At 45.1% G+C, this 17,991-nt stretch overlaps 1 long non-coding RNA gene across 1 annotated transcript in view; it reads left to right on the top strand.

Annotated features, from left to right (window-relative positions):
• Positions 1-5,818: 5,818 nt before the first annotated feature.
• LOC143942117 (uncharacterized) overlaps positions 5,819-17,991 on the top strand; it is a 79,821-nt gene continuing 67,648 nt past the window's right edge. The window contains exon 1 of the long non-coding RNA XR_013264693.1: positions 5,819-5,967. This is a non-coding gene — a long non-coding RNA (uncharacterized LOC143942117). The remainder of the gene's footprint in view (positions 5,968-17,991) is intronic.

Genomic DNA, 17,991 nt, shown 5'->3' on the forward strand with positions numbered 1-17,991 from the left:
ATTCAATACATTGTTGATTTGCAAATCTTAAGCCATTTGCATGTCAACACCAAAGGTTTCTGCATGATATGCTCCTACGAAGGTAACCAGAGCTGTGATTAGTAAGTGCATGAGTTAAAAAATCTTGCCAGCCTTAGAGACCAGAGCTGCAGACAAGGTTTGACAGAGTTGCCTTTTGTTTACTGGCTGTTCAATAAAAAGTGTTCCAAAGCAGACAGGCTGATGCATTATTAAAGGGGTGAGGATGCTTTGAAATCTTCTACTATGTAGAGGTCTGTGGAATGCAGGCCGCAGGCAATGCCTTGCAGGGATTCTCAAACTCGGTAAAAACATGTGACTTCAAATATGCCTGCTGGGATAAAGAAAACTGGAATAGCATGTGTTATTTATTTTTTTGAACTAGAGAGGACCTTGATATGTTGCCCACATATGACAACACCAGGAAAGCACCAATTACGCTACTTAAAGCCAATATATTGTGTTGGAAGCAGGTCCTGGGTATAGGGTACAATATTAAAAATATATACTTAACCACTTCAGCCCTGGCAGATTTGGCTGCTGAATGACCGGGCCATTTTTTGCGATTCGCCACTGCGTCGCTTTCACTAACACCTGCGTTGTTGCGATGCTGCACCCAAACAAAATTGACATACTTTTTTTCCCACAAATAGAGCGTAAGTGGAAAAAAGCAGAGTCCCCAACAATAACGGAGTGGAAATGTGAGATGAGTGAAATGCTTTCTATGGAGAAAAAAATAAGACAAGAGGGATATGTAGAGAAACAAATTTCAAAGTATTGGAAAAAAATGGGAGGAATTGGGTACCTCAGGGAACTTGTAAGAATTTATTTAAGTGAGGGGGTGGGGGGATGGATGAGGTGGATTTGTTGAATGTTGTGGGGGTGTTTTTTTTTTGTTTGTTTTTTTCTGTAAATAAATTTGTAATGGGGTAATTGTTGAATGTAAGTTTTTAAAATATAAAATAAAGAGAAATTTGAAACAAATAGAGCTTTCTTTTGGATCGCCGCTGCGGTTTTAATTTTTTGCGCTATAAACAAAAAAAAAAGAGAAAATTTTGAAAAAAAAACACAATATATACTATACTTTTTGCTATAATAAATATCCCATTTTATTATTTTTTTTAAAAGCTAATTTTTTCTCAGTTTATATGTATTCTTCTACATATTTTTGGGTGAAAAAAAAATAAATTGCAATAAGCACATATTGATTGGTTTGCGTAAAAGTTATAAAATAACTACAAAATAGGGGATATATTTATGGCATTTTTATTATTATTTTTTCTTACTAGTAATGGCTGTGATCTGCAATTTTTATCAGGACTGCGACATTATGGCAGACACATCGGACAATTTTGACACATTTTTGGGACCATTGGCATTTATACAGTGATCGGTGCTATAAAAATGTACTGATTACTGTAAAAATGTCACTGGCAGGGAAGGGGTTAACACTAGGGGGCAATCAAGGGGTTAACTGTGTTCCCTAGTACGTGTTTCTAACTGAAGGGGGAGGGGACTGACTAGCTGAAGTGATGAATCATGGTTCCTAGCTAATAGGAACACGCGATGATGCTCGTGATCGCTCGTGGCCGGCGGTCATCGCGACATGCTATCTCAATCCCGTGAGCAGACGTCTAGCTATGACATTGTGCCGACCTGCCTCAGTAAAATGACAGTGGCTGGTTGGCAAGCGGTTAAAGCCGATCTAAACCTATTTTCTATAGTTTAATATATACTCAGGCATGTCATTGTGAGTTCAAAAGCTACCTGCAATCTTTTGAAATTGTCACAATTTATTAAAATAAATACTTGGTGATCCTACCATGAAGGCTTTTGCTCAGACATTTCCTTTTATCTGATGACAACTGACTTGCAGCTGTGCTCCTGTACGGTCACCTTAAAACATATATAGGTAGATTTTACCATTGCATCACATTCACATAGACAGGGAGTGACTGAGAGATTCTGGAAAATATCAGTAGCAGAGATTATATTTAAAAACAAAGATAAAAACTGTATTTTAAAAACAGTATGATTGGTTATGATACACAGCTAAGAGTGCCGTATTAGGATGTTATAAAGTATACCATTTTTCAGCCCTTAAAAAATGGCTTATTGTGGTAAATTAATTTATTAATTAGATGAAGTAGAAAACACCTAAAAAATCAAATAAACTCTTAAATATTATTTTATGTAAAAATGATAGTTGCATTTCCAAAAGTTATGCCGCGTACACAAGACCTGACTTTCCGGCAGAAAAGGTCCGACAGTCTTTCTGACGGACTTTCGACGGAGTTCTGATGAACTTCCAAACGAACGGACTTGGCCACACGCGAACTAAGTCCATTCGAAAGTCCATTTGTTTTGAACGTGATGATGTAAGATGGGACTAGAAAAGGAAGTTCAATAGCCAGTAACCAATAGCTTCCCTTGCGTCATATTTGGTACGTCGGACCAGCATACAGACGAATGGTCTTCCCGATAGGAATTGAGTACGACGAACAGATTTGAAACATGTTCTATTTCTTTTTTCTATGAAAAACTATCGGATTATCCCACACACGATCGGAATGTCTGACAGACTGATTCCGTCGGACCTAGTCTGCCGGAAAGTCTGGTCGTGTGTACGCGGCATAAGTGCAATATAGGAGTGTTACAATTACAAATTTCATTGCTTGTTTTATGGCAAAAAAAATTACATCTTCAAAAGACTCAGTAGGGGTGATTTACTAAAACTGGTGCACACAGAATCTTGTGCAGCTATGCATAGTAACCAGATTCTATATTTTATTGGCAAAGCTGCATTGAACAAGCTGAAGTTAGAGGCTGATTGGCTACTATGCCCAACTACCAATTTCTGCATGTACCAGCTTTAGTAAATCTTCCCTACCATTCCTTCACTATATACCTCAGAGTGTCTACTTTGCAAAAAGGGGTAACTTTGGAGGGGTTTATACTGTCCTGGCATGTTAGGTCCTCGAGAATTTAGATGGGTAGTCAAAACTTCAGGTTTATAAAATGTTAAATTATATATATATATATATATATATATATATATATATATATATATACACTAGGGCTTGTAGACTCAAGTATTTTTACACATACCATGGCTGGCCATACACTATACAATTTTCTTCTGCAATTTTCCTTTAGATTTGTTAAAACCATATAATATGGAGGTCAAACCTAAACACTTTCAAATTGTATGCAACCAGGCAAGCCCTAGCACTACACAGTTCAAGGTAAATTTAAAGGAAATTGAACAAGAAAAATGGATAATGTATGGCCAGCGTAAAGCCTCGTACACACGATCAGATTTTCCGATGGGAAATGTGTTATGACAGGCTGTTGGTGGAAAATCAGACCATTTGTATGCTCCTTCGGACAATTGTTGTTGGATTTTCCAGGGACAAATGTTATATAGCAGGTTTTAAAATTTTCCGCGGACAAATGTCTGTTGTCATATTTTCCGAGCGTGTGTACACAAGTCTGTCAGACAAAAGTCCAAAGTACAAACACGCATGCTCGGAAGCAAGGACGAGCCAGGAGCAGTCGGTCTTGTAAACTAGCAATTGTAATGGAGAATTATTATTCGTGACAGGGCAAATTACGAAATCTTGAAATGCAGCGCACAATTCTCTTCTTCTTTAATGGGATAGTAATGAAGCTGCTTTGCTAGTGATACTGATGAAGTTATTGCAAACACATTTTCAAAGACTTTTTTTTCTAGCGATATCAAGAATAATATTATGCTTTTTTTGGGCAAGCTACCACAACACCATTATCCCATAGTTTTTAAGATCAAAGATACAACTATGTTGGTGTCCCTTGTCAATTTTTTAAAATATAACTGCCTACTCCCAAACTGTAATTTGAAGTAAAACACATAGCCAAGCATTTTTCTCCACAATTGTTTTATTGTGCATTAAAAAAGAAAACAAATACAATTAGACATGCTATCTGCCAATAGAACTTAACCAACAAGTGCATTCTATGCATCCAAAAATATAGAAAATATAACAAATCAAATCATTATTATTGAACCAAAAAATAAAATAAAAGCCTCATGCATGTGTCCTGCTTCTTAATATAGGAGGTCAACAATGCAAAGGGTGAAAGCAGGGGTCTGCCATCTGGAGATAAATTGGAAAAACATCTGGATTATTCTCCTGGAGCTCCCACAGCAAAGGCATATGACATAATTGGTCACAATTAATAAAGCAACCAATTTTTGGTGCAATAACTCCTCCTCCTCCTGTTTCCGGACTGGTCTTGGGTCAAAGCAATAACTCCAAGGCCAATAATAAATAACATAACATTAACACGTTATCTTGTCCGATTCTGCAACATGGCTGGTTGACGAAAACAAACTGAAAAGCATGAAATGAAAAGCGCAAACTAAAGAGCGCTAAATGAAAAGTGTGAAATGAAAAGCACGAATCAACACTCACCAAACTTCTAACACGAAATTAGCAGAAGGAGCCCAAAGGGTGGCGCTAATGGCCTAAAAAAACACTTACTACGCCAGTACGTTCGTGTTTGTTGGCCGACAATTCCTTGCCGTTTGTATGCAAGACAAAATCCAGGCACACGCCTTCGGACAAAAGTCTGAGGTTTTGTCTGCGGAAAATCCAATCGTTTGTACGAGGCTTTAGGCTGCTTTCACACTGAGGAGTTTTTCAAGTGCTTTTGTGTTAAAAAAAAATGCTCCTGAAAAGCTCAAGAAAAATGCCTCTCTTTAAAATCAATGAATGTGTTCACAATGGGGGGATTCCATTGCGGTGAAAAAAATCCTGCTTGCAGCATATTTGAAGCATGTTTGGGGGAGCTAAAAAAAACCTGTACCTTCCCATTGAAAGCATTGGAAAATACAGTAAAACTTGGCAAAATTATGCTTGTGGAAATGTAATGTGACGCGGAGCTATGTATCATGCTGATACTACATGTCATTTATTATCTGGTTTTCTTTTCTGTTCACATTTTGTTTAAAACAATAAAATATTTGAAACAAAAAAAAAAAAAAACTTGGCAAAAATGTAGTAAAAACATGACAAAAATGCACGGCGATGTGTTTTTGGTGCTCTTTTTGAGTCACATGTCCTTTAAAACCGTGAAAAAAAGTGATAAAACCGCATATGCACTTTTTCCACATTTTGGTATTCTTTTCTTTGTATAGTAAGAAATAAAAACAAAAACAGTGGTTAGTAAATACCACCAAACGAAAGTTCTATCTGTCTAAAAAAAGTTACAGTTTCAGTGCTGCATGAATGAGTAATTACCAGTTACAGGAAGATGAAAAATTCCCTGGAAAATAAGGGAGTGTAACATACTGGTATTGAAGTAGTTGAACAAAAAATGTAATGTATACTGATAATATAATACCTAAAATGTGTGTAATATACAACCTATGCTATTACATTTACTAATGCACATTGCTGCTGGTGTCTCTGGGCTGTTCAATTGTGAATATTGTCACAGAAGACTAAAATTCTTGTTAGATTGTCTAGGTTTGGGCACAAGATGTATTGGTTTGGTCTAACAAATTATGTTTTGTTTGGCACTGAATATTATTGTAAAGTCCACTCTGAGAAACTATTATTTGTCTTAAAGTGGTTGTAAACCCACTTTTTGGACTTCTACCTATAGGTAAGTCTAGAATAAGGCTTACCTATAGGTAGTGGAAATACCTCCTAAACGTGCACCGTTTAGGATATATTTTACTTGTAGTCCGCTGAAAATTCCAATGGCGCATGCGCGGGGAATAAACTAAACTAAGTGCCGTTTCTTCCTTAGCTTGTGCGTTTAATAGTGGCTCCAGTGCGCATGCACGGGAGTGATGTCACGCGGCTCAGACGAATCACAGAGCTGGAGTCTGCAGCCCAGAAGGAAGAGGGGCCAGAAGATGGGCACTGCCTACACAGGGAACATTGCTGGATTCTTTTGCAGGTAAGTGGCCCATTATGCTTTTAATTTGCACGCTTTGCAGCGAGCAAGAGAGGAAGTAAAACCCATCAGGTTTACTTTCTCTTTAAAGTGTACTAAACCCAGGACTCTGCAATTGCTATATCTGGTCTCCTACAGTACACATAATATGTAATCATTTTAGTCAATATAAACTGCTAAATACCTTTTCTCATCAGCAGTATATAGCAGTATTGTGACTTTTAGCAGTTCCTGGTTAAAGCTTGTAGGAGGAGTTTTCATTCTGCACTGAGCTGTCCTATCAGGATGTAGGACTCCTGACCTTCTGTCTGGGCAGTGCTGATTGGCCCTCTGATGATCACATGCACTCTCCCAAGAGGAAAACATCTCTCTAGCAATACACACCAAACTGAGCATGACTTATTGGGGCATGTTTTGGAGTCAATGGAAGAAGAGGAGGATCTGTGCTTATAGGATCAAACAACCTTTTTTACACAATGCAGAAGATTAGCCCCTTAGGTTCCACAGTGAGTATAGCAAGTATGCTTTACTGCATATAGACACTGATTTTACAGTTGTGGGTTTAGTAACACTTTAAGAGATCACACACAGTTCTTTCAAACAGCCACCTTTAAAAGTGCTGACTATACTTGTGCCTATGCATCTACATTTTTAAACAGTCATAGGGCATGGGGAAACTAAAGGATTTGGGTGATCTGGGCAAATGCCCACTTTGTCCCTTTACCCCCTCCAAATGTAAGCGCTACCTCCTCTATGAAATCAGCCATTGCAGAGCACTATACAGGCATATCCCGCTTTACAATTCATTACAGCCGGGAGCAGTTTTAAATGACTTTTTTTCCTTTAGAAATTTCATTTTGTTGTGGTATTGTTCTAAACACGGGAAAAAAAAAAAATCGCTACTTACAAGCATACTAAGGACACCTCCAGGCATGATATTTAAAAGGAATATTTTATTTTATTATATATAGTGAATGCAACCTAACACAACCTAATTGTAACAATGACAAGCCTCCATCCCTGATATGGAAGAAAGAAATGGAAATTTATATGAGGCAAGTCACTGAATGCATACCTTATTCAATCCAATTATAAGATTATTTATTAATAGTGATGGCCGAACGGTTCGCCCGGCGGTCGTTTCGCGGCGAATTTCGGCTGTTCGCTGTCTGCCTGTTCGGCGGAGTATTGGCGCCGTTCGCCTGGCGGATTTCCGTGTTTACTGTGTAAAAGAACTTTGACCTATGATGACACATCCATCATGGGTTACAGGACAGCCAATTGAGACATTACAGCACATGGACACTTGGACATTCCCCCTAACTTATAAATAGACCCGATCCGGCGGCCATTTTACATTCTTTCTTCTGTCACTATAGGGAGAGGTTGCTGTGTGGAGCAGGGGGAGATTACAGTGACCCAAATCGCTAGCTATTTGGTACACAAAAGTTCTTTTCAGGACTGGTATAGGTGTTAGGTGTAGTTCAGGATATTCAGTGCTGTGCTAGTGATTGTTGCAGCAGCCTGAGTGTCTTTTGTCAGTTTAGAGAAAGGGACAGGATGGTGTGTGCTGCAGGGACAGCCAGTTTAGTCATTAGCTGTTACTATCAGGTACACAAAAGTGCTATTTCAATTATTGTTCCAGTAGCCTCTGTTTTGTCAGTTTATATAGGGACAGGCAGGAAGTAGTGTGTGAGGCAGTGAGGGTCAGTTTAATCAGTAGCTGTTACTATTAGTTCCACAAAGGTTCTTTTCAGGACTGGTATCAGTGGTATGGTAATAGGCTTGTACACGTATAATATTCTTTCTTCCAAATATAGGAAGAATATTATACTTGACTGCTTCCCTTCTGCTGCAGTCTGCTAATCATTCACAACCCACTTGTTCCACAAAGCTCCTTATAAGGACTGGTAACTTGGTCTGTCTAGGGTGCTAAAGTACATAGGGTTGAGTGAGGTACAGTCTGCCATTCTATAAGGACTGGTATCGGTCCACAATAAATAGGGTTGAGGTGCACTACTGCTGACCGCTGCCCTATACTGCAGCAGTCCTTCATCGGTATAGGGACTGACGTACAGTCTGCTAATCACTCACACACAACCTACTTGGTCCACAAAGGTCCTTATAAGGACTGGTAAGGTATAGGGTACTACAGTACATAGGGTTAAGTGAGGTACAGTCTGCCATTCTATAAGGACTGGTATCGGTCCACAATACATAGGGTTGAGGTGCACTACTGCTGACCGCTGCCCTATACTGCAGCAGTCCTTCATCGGTATAGGGACTGAGAGTTTTGTCACAGGGTCATTTAAAAAATCACAGGCAGAGAAAGAGGCAGGCCCTTCCGCAGGGGTGGTAGGGGTAGGGCAGGAGCAACAGGCTTGAGCCAAAGTGGGAAGTTGCAAAAGGTGCGTTCAATTACTTTAAAGGACGCACCAGACTTGGTTGAGTGGCTCGCTCAGCCTTACTCTTCTGCACACACCTCATCCTCTCGATCTGCACCCTCTTCTTCACTCTCTGCTATGTGCACCCCCAAAGACACTACCACCAACAACACCACCACCACCACCACATACCTTCCGCTTGAGTCACAGGAATTATTTTCCGATCCATATCAAGACATTTCTGATGTGCAGCCACTCTTGGTATTGTATCAGGATGAGGAGGCAGCAACAACCGCTACTCAGCAGTCTGACGACAGTACCCAGATCAGCCCAAGGAGGAGGTTGGTCCCCGGTGTTGCTGCCTACTCCGAGATCTCCACTTATAGCGGTGGGGAAGGTGACGTTGATGATGACGTGTCTAGTGATGTCACGTGGGTGCCCACAAGAGAGGAAGAGGAGGGGAGTTCAGAGGGAGATATGGACCAGCAGATAGGGAGGAGAAGCAGGAATAACTTACATTGCACAGGAGGGACAAAGCAGACTGCAAATGTATCAGGAGCGAGTCATCGACCATGTACGGTCACATCTGGCGCACCCAGGACACCGGCACATGGCTCCGCAGTGTGGGCTTTTTTTAATGTGTCCGCTGCTGACAATAGCGTTGCCATCTGCAATCTTTGCAGTCAACGCATTAGTCGCGGTAAGCCCAACACTCACCTAGGGACGACCGGCTTAAGAAGGCACATGAGCAGCCATCACCGAGCCGAGTGGGACGTCTTATTTGCGATTGCCCGACACGATGGAACTCAACCTTCTATATGCTTGATAGGCTGCTCCAGCAGAAACGTGCAGTTAACGTCTACCTGTATGAACTCTGCGGCAGAACAGGTTCTGGGGAGCTGGTTTTTTTTTCACCGTGCCAATGGCTGCTCATGCGCGACGCACGCAGACTTCTGCGGCCATTTGAGGAGATCACCAAACTGGTCAGTTGCAGCCATGGCGCCATCAGTGACATGGTACCTTATGCCTTCTTTATGGAGCGTGCATTGCGTCGTTTCATTGATCAAGCTGTGGAGGAGCAGGAGCGGGAAGATGAGGAAGTCGCAATGCTGGATGAATTCCCAGGGGGGGCTACTCTATCTGAGACAAGTGAACAACAGGAGTCTGAAGAGGAGTCAGAGGAGGATGGTGCCGGGGCGGATGAGGAGGAGCAAGAAGAGCATGCTTTAAACCTTTCTGGAATCCCTGTTGTGCGTGGATGGGGAGAGGAGAATGGAGAGGACGACATTATCCTGGATGATGAGCAGGAGCCAGGCCACCACACCGCTTCCACTTTAGTGCAAATGGGGGCCTTCATGCTCCAGTGTTTTAATAGGGACCCCCATATAAAGCATAAGGGTCAAGGACCAGTACTGGGTGGCGACGTACTTAGATCCCCGGTACAAACACAAAATGGCGGAAATGTTACCGCCGTCACAGAGGGCTGTCAGAATGCAGCACTTCCAGGCCTTGCTTCGAGAAATGCTGCATTCTGCTTTTGCGTGCGCTGGCAGAGGAGCAATTCCCACTCCCAGAGAAGGAGGGAACGCCTAGACCGTCAGGTGTCCGACTACATCGGGTTAACGGCAGATGTGGACGCTCTGAGGAGTGATGAACCCCTGGACTACTGGGTGGGCAGGCTTGACCTCTGGCCAGAGCTTGCCCAATTTGCAATCGAACTGTTGGCTTGCCCCTCATCCAGTGTCCTGTCCGAAAGGACGTTCAGCGCAGCAGGGGGGATTGTGACCGATAAGCGTACTTGCCTAGCTCACGACAGTGTTAACTACCTCACATTTCTAAAAAATAAATGAGGCATGAATCTCGGAGGAATTCAACACATGTGACCGGTAGACCATGTATATGTCTATAAACAATTTTTTTAATCGAGCACAGAGACCTTCTTTCTTCATTTGGCTCACTTCCTTGTCCAAAAAAAGCACACCGTACTATATGCCCGTACCCTCCTCTTTGAAGAGGTTGAGCGGTGTCATATTTCTACTGGGGCTGCTTATTATGAGGGGCTCCCACCATCCCTGTGCTGTGCTGACATCCTCCTGGGGCTGTACCTCTGCTGTGCATATTATGAGGGGCTCCCACCATCCCTGTGCTGTGCTGACTTCCTCCTGGGGCTGTACCTCTGCTGTGCATATTTTGAGGTGCTCCCACCATCCCTGTGCTATGCTCATTATGAGGGGCTCCCACCATCCCTGTGCTGTGCTGACTTACTCCTGGGGATGCTTATTATGAGGGGCTCCCACCATCCCTTTGCTATGCCGACATCCTCCTGGGGCTTCTTATTATGAGGGGCTCCCACCATCCCTGTGCTATGCTGACATCCTCCTGGGGCTGCTTATTATGAGGGGCTCCCACCATCCCTGTGATATGCTCATTATGAGGGGCTCCCATCATCCCTGTGCTATGCTGACTTCCTCCTGGGGCTGCTTACGGTGCAGGTGTCAGTGCTGTATATCACGGTGCTGATGTTAGTGCTCTGTCACGGTGCTGCTGTCAGTGCTGTATATCACGCTGCTGATGTCAGTGCTCTCTATCACGGTGCTGCTGTCAGTGCTGTATATCACGGTGCTGCTGTCAGTGCTGTATATCACGGTGCTGCTGTCAGTGCTGTATATCACGGTGCTGCTGTCAGTGCTTTATGTCATGCTGCTGATGTCAGTGCTCTCTATCACGGTGCTGCTGTCAGTGCTGTATATCACGGTGCTGGTGTCATTGCTGTATGTCACGCTGCTGATGTCAGTGCTCTCTATCACGGTGCTGCTGTCAGATGACTCAACCACGGTGCAGGTGTCATTGCTGTATGTCACGCTGCTGGTGATCATCTCCTGCACCCTCTTCTATGCCTAACAATTTCCCATATAAAAAAAGAATGCTTGTAGTTGTCGATCCCAGATTCACCTTATACATGTGTTATGTCATTGGCCATGTGGTGGGACTATGTTTGCACAGCTATTAATTATTTTGTGGCTGCAAATTTGACCTGTAGGTTTGCAAAGTTTGCCTCCCATTGAAGTCAATGGGGCCCGCCACGAACGTTCCGGTTCGTGAACTATCGGCCGCGTTCGCGGTCCGCGTTCGCGAAACGTCCCGTCGGAAGTTCGTCCATCACTATTTATTAATAACAAATCACATTATAGAGGGTTTCAATCTGAAATACAGGACACAGTACGTATTTAACAGTTATATAAAGTAAGATAAAACACAATGAGCATTATTATGAATTGAATAAGACATGCATTCAGTGTCTTGCCTCATATAAAGTCCCATTTCTTTCTTCCTTTTGTTGTATACATATCAGGGATGGAGGCGTGTCATTGTTACAATTAGGTTGTGTTAGGTCGCATTCACTATATTGACAAATTAGGGTAGAAGATACCCACTTTCCTAGCGACCTGCCACACCTTAACATCAATAGTCAATCACTCAGTCACTCTTCCACTTCTATATCTCCCTTATAATGAGTCACTTGTCTTTCAATCCTTCATATCACCATATATATCTATAATTCTATATCCTGGCTCTCATTGCCAGCAACTAGATAAATTTTTATGGGATACAATATAGTGTACTACTTTTTTCGGCTATGGATGGGGCCCCTTGACGGGGGAGGGGGGTGATGGGGTGCATGGCAGTCTCCTCCCCCCCAACTTATCCCTTATACAGGTTGGGGGGTGCGGTCTTGCCTCCTATGCATCGGCATTATGATTGGATGCTCTGCTCGGTGCATTTACCTGCCTGAGCACTGAGCAGATTGCCTTTTTCCATCCAATTGGGGCTCATGGTGCTGGTGGGGACCCATCCGTTGTCAGGGATTTAAGCTGCTCAGGCCGGCCAGCTGACCATTTCACATGGACCATTCACACAAGCAGGACATCAGGCATATCTCCAATCACAGATCCACACACAAGTTAATTTAGTTTGATTCACATTCATCACAACATCTTTTTTGGTTTATTTTTAGTTTTCACAGGCTCTGAACCTTTGCACAACATAACATGACTTAGAACAGTCAAAAACATTAGTGTCCTAATTGACTAAAAGTGCGCTCCCAAATCTACAGTACACCTGCAAAGTGCTTGTATTTAAATGAGTCAGGGTCAAACTTTGGGTCTTGTAACTTTAAAGTAAGAGGTGGAATGTTTAAGGAAAAAGATCAGGGTCTGCGTTGGTGGAGGGGGCTTCAGTCCAAATGTCCCACACTTTGTGAAACTTTTGTTGGCATCCCCATGACAGGTAAGTGGTAGTGATGGACGAACTTCCGACGGGACGTTTCGCGAACGCGAAACGCGATCGTGGCCGATAGTTCGCGAACCGTAACGTTCGCGGCGGGCCCCATTGACTTCAATGGGAGGCGAACTTTACAAACCTACAGGTCAAATTTTCAGCCACAAAATAATTAATAGCTGTGCACACATAGTCCCACCACATGGCCAATGACATAACACATGTATGAGGTGAATCTGGGATTGACAACTACAAGCATTTTTTTATATGTGAAATTATGACAATTCAGGACTCAGGAGCGCAAGAAGGCAATGGAGGAGAGGGAAGGTCAGGGTAGGCTAAGAAGAGGGTGCAGGAGATGATCACCAGCACCGTGATATAGAGCACTGACACCTGCACCGTGATAGAGTGATCTGACACCAGCACTGTGATAGAGAGTACTGACATCAGCAGCGTGACATAAAGCACTGACACCAGCACCATGATATACAGCACTGACACCTACATCGTAAGCAGCCCCAGGAGGAAGTCAGCACAGCACAGGGATGGTGGGAGCCCCTCCTAATGAGCATAGCACAGGGATGGTGGGAGCCCCTCATAATATGCACAGCAGAGGTACAGCCCCAGGAGGAAGTCAGCACAGCACAGGGATGGTGGGAGCCCCTTATAATAAGCAGCCCCAGGAGGATGTGAGCATAGCACAGGGATGGTGGGAGCCCTTCATAATAAGCAGCCCCAGGAGGAAGTCAGCACAGCACAGGGATGGTGGGAGCCCCTCATAATGAGCATAGCACAGGGATGGTGGGAGCCCCTCATAATATGCACAGCAGAGGTACAGCCCCAGGAGAAAGTCAGCACAGCACAGGGATGGGGGGAGCCCCTCATAAGCAGCCCCAGGAGGGAGTCGGCACAGCACAGGGATGGTAGGAGCCCCTCATAATAAGCAGCCCCAGGAGAAATATGACACCGCTCAACCTCTTCAAACAGGAGGGTACGGGCATATAGTACGGTGTGCTTTTTTTGTACAAGGAAGTGAGCCAAATGAAGAAAGAAGGTCTGTGTGCTCAATTAAAAAAAATGTTTATAGACATATACATGGTCTACTGGTCACATGTGTTGAATTCCTCCGAGATCCATGCCCATGTCGTGAGCTAGGCGAGTACGCTTATCTGTCACGATCCCCCCCTGCTGCGCTGAACGTCCCTTTCGCACTGGACGAGGGGCAAGCCAACAGTTCGATTGCAAATTTGGCAAGCTCTGGCCAGAGGTCAAGCCTGCCCACCCAGTAGTCCAGGGGTTCATCACTCCTCAGAGCGTCTACATCGGCCGTTAACCCGATGTAGTCGGACACCTGACGGTCTAGGCTTTCCCTGATGCTGGATCCGGATGACACCTGTCGATGGGTCGGCTGAAAGAATGACCTCATATCAGAAGTCACCAACAGAACTTCCGGTTCCGGCGCCGCATGGAGTAGCTGTCTCTCCTCACAGCTCCCGCAGACCGCCCTATAAAACTGCCTAAAAAAATAAAAATAAAAAAATCGGCGTTTTCGCTCGAAATGACCCCAGCTACCCTCTCCACGAATCCGATCGCGAGATGGACCGGTTCGTGGAAAAAACTGGGCCGCGATCGTATGCGGCCGCTTTCGCGCGGTCGGCCCTGCCGCAAATCGAGGCCCCCGGCTTCGGCCTACACGGAACCGGCCTGTGCGGCCTATCCAGCGGAGATGGCCCCAGCTATGGAGGTAGGCGATCAGCCAGCTACACACCCTACTCAGAGAGACTCCAAGTCTCCACAACCCCAGGCCCCTCCACAAATCTCCGGCCCTGCAACACCCCAGCATATGCAGCAGCCTCACATACCTCAACCACTGTAGGATCATCACACTGAGGTTCTGGCTCAAGCTGTGGCTGCTCTTCTCTCCCCTATGATTGCAGCATCAGTGGAGAAGGCTGTCAGCGCAGGCATGCAAAACATCCAAGCCCAGCTAGGGGAACATGCCTCCAGATTGAATGAAGCAGAACACCGTATATCAAATCTTGAAGAAGAACTCTACCAGACGCAATCCCTTGAACATGCCCAAGACAGAACGAACAAATACATACTGGAAAAACTTGATGACCTCGAAAATAGGTCCAGGAGGAGCAACCTGCGGTTTATAGGACTCCCCGAATCGCTTCCCCAATCTGCTCTTTCAGAATTCTGTGCCCGCCGCATTCCTGAGGCACTGGATCTGGGAGGCCCCTGCACAGTGGAACGTACTCACCGAGTGGGAGCCTTTAACTCTGAACGCAAAACACCACGCCCGATAATCGCCAAATACCTCAACTACTCCGATAAGGCCGCCATATTGCAACAATACCGACAGTCCAGATCTTTGCAGATTGATGGTATCAAAATTTGAATCTTTGCTGACTACTCGGCAGACGTTTCCAAGAAACGCAAGGCCTTTCAGCACATCTGCGCAGAACTTCACCAACGTCAACTCAAGTTCACCCTGGCATTCCCGGCCGTTCTGCGGATCAAAACACCCGCCGGGGAACAACTCTCTTTTCAAGATCCGGAAGAGGCGGGGTCCTTCTTGAAATCTTCCCGCTCGGGCTCCCACCTCAGTCCCGCACCTAAAGCCCCACCAGTCAACCGAGCCTTGGATCAATGGAGCCCGCGGAAAGACTCTCCCAAGCGCTTTAGGGCCTCGAGCCCAACACAACATGGCCTAACTGCCTGCGGAGGGGCGATGTACTCAACGGTGCCCCCCCCCGGCACACTCTCATTTCTTTTCCGGATGGCCTTACCTGGCCCCCACCCGACCTGGTCAAGGTGAACTGTTCTTGGACTCTCCTTCCTGGACTGTCCACACCTCTCAGGTATTGCTCGATAAGAGTTAAACGGTTATGGGGATGTCACCAGCGACATCTCGGTTCGTTTTTTGTTCTTTTATCTCTGTTTTTCTTTTGTGGTATTTTCCTTGATACAGTTCATAGTACGGTTTCTTATGTCTTTAATGATACCCTAGATATTGATTCCACTATACGTGTACTCATGTTTTCCTCTCCTGGGCGCTATTGTGCGGACCTATAACCAAGCTCCAATTCCCTGCAGATACTGATGATACCCCATATTTTCTATTTGAAGGGCAGAAACCCTCACATCAGACACAGGGCTGGTTATGGGAGCTGGTCCTCACGGTGACCCCATGGGGAAAAAAAGCGAAGTTGGTTAATGAATATGTTCACTTTTGTATACTCTACCTTTGGTACACATACCAATCCTCCCCCTCTCCCCATCTGTCTCTCCTTCTCCCCATTGGGCCCGCTAATGTTTTGATACCATTTACTACCCCGCTTCCTAGGGCCTGGCGAGCTAATTCCTTTGCAGCTTTTAGCCATCTATCCTACCCAGGCCCCAATGTCTTAGGAGCTCTAATACTTGTACAACATCTCCCCAGTACATTCCCACCATGCTGTGGATAATCTCGTGGAATGTGAAGGGCCTTCGTTCTCCTTTTAAAAGGATGAAGGTCCTTCGACATCTCAAAAGGCTGAACGCAGATATAGCATTACTTCAGGAAACCCACCTTTCCTCACCCGACTTTGCTCGGATGAGGAAACTTTGGGTGGGTACGGTTGTAGGATCTGAGGCTTTAGGCCGCAAAGCAGGAGTCCTTGTCCTCATTCACAAATAGGGATGAGCTTCGTGTTCGAGTCGAACATACATTCGACTCGAACATCGGCTGTTCATCCGTTCGGCGAAGTCCGAACATTTTGGTCCGTTCGCGCCAAATTCGTGTGGCGCTCACGGCCCACAATGCACTGTGATGGCGCAGTGCATTGCTGGCTCATGATTGGCCAAGCATGCACTGTGACCCCGCATGCTTGGCCAATCGCAGCACCAGCAGCGGGGAGAGCCATGATTGGCCACAGGCAGGATGCCTGTGGCCAATCATAGCTCAGGCTGTGTAGTGCACGCCCCACACTATATAAGGCCGCCAGCGCGGCGGCCTTGTGTAGTGTGTTGGCGTCTGAAGCAGTGGGTGTTCTGTGTACCTTCAACACAGTACACACCGATCATTTTCGGCCGATTTTCGATCTTGCTGTTGTGTAGCGGTTGTTGTCTGCGTGCCCTGACCGCAGTATACACCGCTATATTCACCTCCCCTATATAGCTAGTGATCTATCTTTTATAATAGAGCTTGCAGTCAGTAGTGTTAGGAGCTAGTGCGTGCTGCCTGCGTGCTCTGTACCCAGTACATACCGCTATATCCACCTACATAGCTGTTCTCTATTTGAGCCCACTTGCCATCTGCAGGAGTTATTGGAAGTTGTGTGTGCCTCCAGCACAGCACAGTATACATCTGTATATACCCCTTTATCTCTGGTGTTCTATAATAAAGGCATCTGCAGGAGTGAGTGGGTGTTCTGTGTACCTTCAACACAGTACACACCGATCGTTTTCGGACGATTTTCGATCTTGCTGTTGTGTAGTGGTTGTTGTCTGTGTGCCCTGACCGCAGTAAACACCGCTATATTCACCTCACCTATATAGCTAGTGATCTATCTTTTATAATAGAGCTTGCAGTCAGTAGTGTTAGGAGCTAGTGCGTGCTGTCTGCGTGCTCTGTACCCAGTACATACCACTATATCTACCTAGATAGCTCTTTTCTATTTGGGACCACTTGCCATCTGCAGGAGATATTGGAAGTTGTGTGTGCCTCCAGCACAGCACAGTATACATCTGTATATACCCCTTTATCTCTGGTGTTCTATAATAAAGGCATCTGCAGGAGTTAGTGGGTGTTGTGTGCCTCTAGCACAATATACACTACCCAACTGCTTTTTTACCCAACTCCCTTCAGGCCATTACCATGTCTGGAAGGCCAGCAAGGAGAGGCAGACAGGCGCGAGCCGATAAAAGAGGGCAAGCAGGCTCTGTGTCTAGAGACAACAGTGCTGGTCGTGGACGCGGTGCATTGTCATCAGCACGTGGCCATGGGACATGCTTGTCCTTTTCGGCAGCTGGACATGTTGAACCGCAACATGCCAACGACTTGGTAGAGTGGATGACCAAGCCCTCTTCATCCTCCTCATCCTCTCTCACCCAGTCTCAGGGTACTAGCAAAGCAGCTGCCAACGCATCGTCTTCCCTCCTCTCAATGTCATCATCAGTGACTCCTTCCCTAGACCCACCACGTCCTCCTGAGGAGTCTCCTGAACTCTTTGAGCACAGTGTTGGGTACATGCTCCAGGAGGATGCCCAGTGTTTTGTGGGCTCTGATGATGACACTCAGCTAGAGGAAGGCAGTAGCATGAGTGCAGAGAGAGGGGATGCTCAAGAAGGACAGCAATCTGGCAGTCATGTTCCACAA

Source organism: Lithobates pipiens, unplaced genomic scaffold, assembly GCF_037356315.1.
Source record: "Lithobates pipiens isolate NorthernLeopardFrog02 unplaced genomic scaffold, aLitPip1_a1.2 Scaffold_30, whole genome shotgun sequence".
NCBI lineage: Eukaryota > Metazoa > Chordata > Amphibia > Anura > Ranidae > Lithobates > Lithobates pipiens.